Source organism: Terrapene carolina, unplaced genomic scaffold (genome assembly GCF_002925995.2).
Source record: "Terrapene carolina triunguis isolate 2854851 unplaced genomic scaffold, T_m_triunguis-2.0 Scaffold242, whole genome shotgun sequence".
Taxonomy (NCBI): Eukaryota; Metazoa; Chordata; order Testudines; family Emydidae; genus Terrapene; species Terrapene triunguis.
This window is the reverse complement of record NW_020664593.1, coordinates 233,392-241,308: the sequence shown is the minus strand read 5'-3', so window position 1 is coordinate 241,308 and position 7,917 is coordinate 233,392.

Here is a 7,917-nt window from a genome sequence, read left to right as displayed (position 1 = left end):
CCCCCTGCCGTACCCTGCACCCCTCCTGCACCTCAACTCCCTGCCCTGAGCCCCCATCACACCCTGCACCCCTCCTGCACCCCCTGGGGGCAGGGAGGGGGCAGAGTTGGGGTGAGGACTTTGGGGAAGGGGTTGGAATGGGGGCAGAGAAGGGGCGGGAAGAGGCGGGGCAGGGGCTGAGCCTCATGGAAGGGGTGGAGTGGGGGCAGGGCCGGGGGCAGCAAGGGGTGGGTGTCAGTGATGTGGCCCTCGGGCCAATGCACTATTCCTCATGCGGCCCTCGTGGTCATTTGAGTTTGAGACCCCTGGCCTAGATGATCCAGGACTGTGGACCCACTTGAGCAGTAGCCTGAGGGACTTCCTTGTACTGCATGGGCCACAGCAAGTGAAAAACTTCATATTCCCCAAAGACAATGAAAATAGAAGTTTCCATCCAACACATTACTGACATGAAATCCCCAATTGTGACAAAGTGGAAAGGCCATGGCTTATGTACTCAAAAACCCAGAATGCTGCATACTGTTTTTGTTGCAAACTCTTCCAGTCTAATGTTCCAGCCACATTGGGTTCTACAGGAACAAAGGACTGGAAAAATCTGGCTAGAAATCTTGCATGCCATGAGACGGCAGCAAATCACCAGAGAGCATTCCATAGGTGGAAGGAGCTTGAGATGAGACTAAGGTTAAAGGGCACCATAGATGATCAGCATCAAGAGAAGATTGCATCAGAGTCTTTTTACTGGCAAAATGTTCTGAAAAGGCTCATTGCCGTTGTGAGAATGCTTGCTACCCAAAACCTAGCACTGCGTGGCATTTCAGATCAGCTGTATGTGCCAAACAATGGAAATGAAACTTCCTTAAAATTGTGGAGCTGATGGCTGAGTTTGATGCTGTACTCAAGGAGCATCTAAGAAGAGTCACCACCCAAGAAATATACACACAACACTACCTTGGAAAAACAATTCAAAATTAGATCATACAGTTACTGGCAACAAAAGTCAAACAGAAGATTGTGGCAGATCTGAAGTCAGCAAGATATTACTCTGTTATTCTGAACTGCACACCTGACATCAGCCATACGGAACAAATGACTTTAATGGTGCGTTTTGTAACAACAACAGAACCTAGTGAAAATGGTGACTGTCAGAGAGCATTTTCTAGAATGTATTGACATTGATGATACTACAGGAGCTGGTATGACAAATGTGCTTCTTAAAAAGCTGGATGATATGGGAATTGCGATAGCTGACATGAGAGGTCAGGGCTACGATAATGGTGCCAACATGAGAGGAAAGAACAGAGGAGTGCAGACACGGATCCGAGAGTTAAACCCTCGAGCTTTTTTTGTCCCATGCAGTTCTCATTCATTGAACGTGGTGGTCAGTGATGCAGCATCAGCTTCTAGTGAGGCTGCTGAATTTTTTAATGCAATTCAAAGCATCTATGTATTTTTCTCTGCATCAACTCATCGATGGCAAATTTTGAAGCAACATCTGGGAACATCCTCTCTGACACTGAAACCACTGAGTGCCACATGATGGGAAAGTCGAGTGGAGGCGATAAAGCCTATCAAACACCAAATTGGGAAGATAGATGATGCCATAGTTGCCATTATGCAGGATAATGCTATGACAGGAACTGTTCGTGGGAGAACAGTGGCAGAGGGAAATGGAATCACCAGAAACATACATAACTTCAAATTTCTGTGTGGCTTAGTGTTGTGGCATGACATACTGTTTGAAATAAATGTTGCAAGCAAGAGACTCCAAGGTGTTGACCTTGATATATCTGGAGCAATGGAACAACTGGACAAAGCAAAGTCATACCTACAGTCTTACCGGTGAGATGAGGGATTTCAAAATGTTCTGAAGAGTGCACAGAAGTTGGCAGAGGAACTTCACACTGAAGTTATTTTCCCACCCATTCAAGAATACAAGAGTCACCGAAGAAGACATTTTCCTTACGAGGCACGGGATAATCCCATAAGAGACCCCAAACAACAATTCAAAGTTGAATTCTTTAACCAGGTGCTAGATATTATATTTGGGGTGTTGTATGATATTCCAAAACTCCTCACTATACCTGAAGAAGACCTACACCAGCAATGCACGATATTGATGCGAGTGATTTAGGTGATGAACTGAAAGCCCTTTCAAGATACATTTCAGCAGGATCAACTCCAAAGGCTGTTCTGGAATATATGTGCATAAATAAGATGACCACCCTCTTTCCAAATGCTTTTCTTGCTCTGCGCATACTTCTAACACTTCCTGTAACAGTTGCCAGCGGAGAACGCAGCTTCTCCAAGCTGAAGTTAATAAAAACACATCTACTCTCCACAATGACACAGGAGACGCTGGTCGGCCTTGCAACCATCTCAATAGAGCATGAGCTGGCCCAGACTGTGGACCTTCAGGAAGCAGTTCAAATCTTTGCAACCAAAAGGCACGGAACGCACCACTTTGATTATTCAAACAGATAAAAATGCCAGTGTTTACTATGCAGACAAGAAAAGTTACATTTGCTGTTCAGGCATTTGAAAGTTAAGTGTCACTTAAAAATTTTGAATAAGGCATTTTAAGTTGTTAGTTCTCCTTTATTGGGGTAGGTAGCATAGCAGTACCATGAGAGGAGTAGAACAGGAAGAAGGCAGAATTGAGACCTTTCAAAGTTTTGGCCCAAGCGAGGGGACATGAGGGTGTCATTTGAGCTCCCCGCCTCAGGTGCCAAAATGTTGTGGGCCGGCCCTGGAGTGGATTTATCTTTCAATGGATAATGTTCATGTTTATTTCCAAGTTTTTGGGTTTTTTAAATACACCGCTACCTCGATATAACACTACCCGATATAATAGGAATTCGGATATAACGCGGTAAAGCAGTGCTCCAAGGGGGTGGGGCTGCGCACTCTGGTGGATCAAAGCAAGTTCAATATAACGCGGTTTCACCTATAACGCGGTAAGATTTTTTGACTCCCGAGGACAGCATTATATCGAGGTAGCGGTGTAGTTTATATCTACATAAAGTGCAGTTCTACTATGAAAAGTGACTTTGCTATCATGAGGCCCCATATTTTTTGGGTCACTAGTGACTTTGCAGGTAAAGAAATGGGTGAAGGGGTGATTCTAATTGTCACCACTACATATTCATCCTGCGGTTTGAGAGTCAAACTGGGTTCTGTCCTTGTGCACCTTCACCAGCAACCCTGATCTAGTTTGACGTGTACAATAGGTGCAGTTTTGGTGCAATAGAAGTCCTAAGGAAAAGAACCATGTCATAAAGGGGATTGCCATTCAAGTCGTCCTTCACCAGCCAAGACCATGAGCTCTCCACCTGAGTACCCCAAGAGGGGAGGAAGCTTTGATCGGACCTGTGTCTAAAAACACCTTGGAGCACACACAGAATACTAAAACTTAAAACAACTTGGACACCCAGCAGTGTCCTTCTGCCAAAAATACAAGCCAAAGATCCACCATGGTGGCCAGAGCTGTCCACATGAATGACTGCCCCTCTAGATGGCTCCCAGACAGCATAAGAACATAAGAACGGCCATACTGGGTCAGACCAAAGGTCCATCTAGCCAAGTATCCTGTCTTCCGACAGTGGCCAATGCCAGGTGCCCCATAGGGAATGAACAGAACAGGTAATCATCAAGTGATCCATTCCCTGTCGCTCATTCCAAGCCTCTGGCAAACAGAGGTTGCGGACACCATCCCTGCCCATCCGGGCTAATAGCCATTGATGGACCTATCCTCCATGAATTTATCTAGTACTTTTTTGAACCCTGTTATAGTCTTGGCCTTCACAACATCCTCGGGCAAAGAGTTCCACTGGTTGACTAAGCGTTGTGTGAAGAAATACTTCCTTTTGTTTGTTTTAAACCTGTTGCCTGCTGCTATTTGTAGAGTCAACCTGTAGAGACACTACTGTTACTACAGCGGAGGAGACCCAGAGAGAATATTAACTTCATATTGGAATTCCATGGAAATCTGGCTGGTGTGCTGGGAATGGTTCCAAGAAAAGCAACTAGCCTGATCCACTGTCCCCTCTATCCTGACCCCAGCGAAGCCCCTTCTGCACAGAGCCCCAGCAAAGTGGTATCTATGGGTTCTTGGGGAGGAGATGGATGGTGTCACACAAGTGAGACTCTTCCCCACATTCTACATTTCAAGTAGGAGTCTCTCCGGAGTAGAGTTACTATCTCCCCTCCACCCCCTCCCCAGTAAGTGGAAGGGCCAATTGGTTCATTAATCCCAATGTAAAGGTTAGTGTTATTACAAAATTAAGTAAGGGCAACTGACATGATTTATTTAAAGTTATAATTCTGCATAGGGGTTAGGAAATTCAGAATGGGGAATGAGGAGACATTTTAAGTGTGGGCAGAGGGTCTGTAAAGGATCAGAACAATACTGGCTCAGACTAATGGACCATCTAGCCCAGCATCCTGTCTTCTGACAGTGGACAGTGTCAGATGCTTCAGAGGGAATGAATAAAACAGGAAGATTATTGAGTGATCTACCCCCAGCCTCCACTCCCAGATTATGGCCATCAGAGCTTTAGGGACACCCAGGGCACGAGGCGGAATCCCTGACTATTTTGGCTAGTAGCTACAGAGGGATCTGTCCTCCAGGAACCTATCTAATTCCTTTTTTAGCCCAGTTATACTTTTAGCCTTCACAACATCCCTGGCAATGAGTTCCACGGGTTCACTGTGCATTGTGTGAAGAAGTAGTTCCTTATGTTTGTTTTAAACCTGCTACCTATTAATTTCATTGGAGACCCCTGGTTCCTGTGTTATGTGAGGGGTAAATAACACCTCTCTAATCATTTTCTCCATACTATTCTTGATATTATAGACCTCTATCATATCTCCCCTCAGTCGTCTCTTTTCTAAACTAAATAATCCCAGCCTTTTTAATCTCTCCTCATATGGAAGCTGTTCTATACCCCTAATAATGTTTGTTGCCCTTCTTTGTACCTTTTCCAATTCTAATACATCTTTTGAGATGGTGCGACCAAAACTGCATGCAGTATTCAAAGTGTGGGTGTACCATGGATTTATACCGTGGCATTATGATATTTTCTGTTTTAGCTAGCCCTTCCCTGATGGTTCCTAATATTCTGTTATCTTTTTTGACTGTCATTGCACACTGAGCAGATGTTTTCAAGGAATCATTCACAATGACCCCAAGATCTCTTTTTTGAGCGGTAACAGCTAATTTAGACCCTATCATTTTGTATGTATAGTTGGGGTTATTTTTTCCAATGTGTATTACTTTGCATTTATCAACACTGAATTTCATCTGCCATTTTGCTGCCCAGTCACCCAGCTTTATGAGATCCCTTTGTAACTCTTCCCAATCAGCTTTGGACTTAACTATCCAGAGTAATTCTGTATCATGTATAAATGTTGTCACCTCAATGTTTACTGCCCTTTCCTAGATCATTTATGAATATGTTGAGCAGCACAGGTTCAGTACAGTGAAAGCTGCCTATTTATTCCTATCCTTTGTTTCCTATCTTTTAACCAGTTACTGATCCATGAAAGGACCTTCCCTCTTATGTCATGATTCCCTACTCTGCCTAAGAGCCTTTGGTGTGGGACACTGTCAAAGGTTTTCTAAAAGTCCATGTGCACTATATCCACTGGATCTCCCTTATCCACATGCTTGTTGACACACTCAAAGATTTCTAATAGAGTGTCGAGGCATGATTTCCCTTTACAAAAGCCATGTTAACTCTTCCCCTGCATATAATACTCATCTATGTGTCTGATAATTCTGTTCTTTACTATAGTTTCAACCTATTTGCCTGGTACTAAAGCTAGGTTTACTGGTCTGCAATTGCCAGGATCACCTGTGGAGCCTTTTTTTTAAAATGGCATTTCATTAGCTATCCTGCAGTCATCTGGTACAGAGGCTGATTTAAGTTATAGGTTACATACCAGTTTGTAGTTCTGCAATTTCATATTTGAGTTCCTTCAGAATTAGTGAATACCATCTAGTCCTGATGACTTACTGCTGTTCAATTTATCAATTTGTTCCAAAACCTCCTCTTATTGACACCTCAATCTGGGACAGTTCCTCAGATTTATCACCTAACAAGAATGGCTCAGGGATGGGAAGCTCCCTCACATCCTCTGCAAAAAATTCATTTAGCTTCTCTGCAATGGTCTGGTCTTCTTTGAGCATGCCTTTAGCACCATGATCATCCAGTGACCTCATTGATTGTTTGGCAGATTTCCTGCTTCTGCTATACTTTAAAAAAAATTGCTGTTAGTTTTTGTGTCTTTTGCTGGTTGCTTTTCAAATTATTTTTTGGCCTGCCTAATTATACTTTCGCACTTTGAGTTGCCGGAGGTTATGCTCCTTTCTATTTTCCTCAGTAAGATTTGACTTCCAAATTTTAAAGGACACCTTTTTGCCGCTAACCATCTCTTTTACTCTGCTGTTTAGCCATGGTGGCATTTTTTTGGTACTCATTACTCATTTTTTTATTTGGGGTATACATTTAGTTTAAGCCTCTATTGTAGTGTTTTCAAATAGTTTCCATGAAGCTTTTGTGACTGTTCCTTTTAATTTCCATTTAACTAACTTCCTCATTTTTGTGTAGTTCCCTTTTTTGAAGTTAAATGCTACTGTGGTGGATTCCTTTGGTATTTCCCCCCCACCCCAAAAAATGTTACATCTAATTACATTATGCTCTCTATTACCGAGCAGTTCAGCTTTATTCACCTCTTGGACCAGATCCTGAGCTCCACTTAGGACTAAATCAAGAAATCTCCCCTTGTGGATTCCAGGACTAGCTGCTCCAAGAAGCAGTCTTTAATAGTGTCTAGAAACTTTATCTCTGCATCCCATTCTGAGGTGACGTGTACCCAGTCAACAGAGAGATACCTGAAATTCCTCATTATTATTGGGTTTTTGTAGCCTCTCTAATCTCCCTGACAATTTCACAATCACCATCACAGACAGCTGGTCGGTAGTATATTTCTTTTGGTATACAGTTATTATTTGAGCATGGAATTTCTATCCCTACAGATTGTTTAGCACAGTTTGGTTCATTTAAGATTTTTACTATAGTTGACTCTATGCTTTCTTTCACATACAGTGCCCCTCTCCCACCAGCTCAACCTACTCTCTCATTCCTATATATTTTGTACCCTTGTAATACTGTGTCTCATTGATGATCATTGTTCCACCAAGTTTGTTTTGCCTATTAAATCAACATCTTCATTTAATAACACTCACTCAAGTTCACCCATCTTGGTATTTAGACTTCTAACTTTTGTATACAAGCATTTACAAAATTTGTCAATATTTAGTTGTTTGCCTTCATGTGATATATTTGAATAGAACTTTTTTCACTTGACCTGTTTCTCTTCAGTTCCTACATGTACTTTATCAACTTCTATCCCCTCCTCTTTACTAGAATACAGCGTATCCCCTTTAATAAATACTCACCTAATTGAGGTCTCTGTCCAAACCATGTGCTCCTCCACTCCTGTTGGCTTTCCCCCAGCCCTGAGTTTAAAAACTCCTCTACCATCTTGTTAATTTTACATGCCAGCAATCTGGTTGTGTTTTGGTTTAGGTGGAGCCCATTCTTTCTGTACAGGCTCCTCCTTTCCCAGAGGGTTCCCAGTTCCTAATAAACCTAAATCCCTCCTTCCAACACCATTGTCTCATCCACGCATTGAGACCCTGCAGTTTTACCTGTCTAACTGGCCTTGGGGGTGGAATTGGAAGCATTTCAGAGAATGCTACCAATACCATGGAGGTCCCAGACTTTAATCTCTTACTTAGCAGCCTAAATTTGGTCTCCAGGACATTTCTCCTACCCTTCCCTATGTTATTAGTATCTACATGTACCACGAGCACTCGCTTCTCCCCAGCACGGCAAATAAGTCTGTCTAAATGTC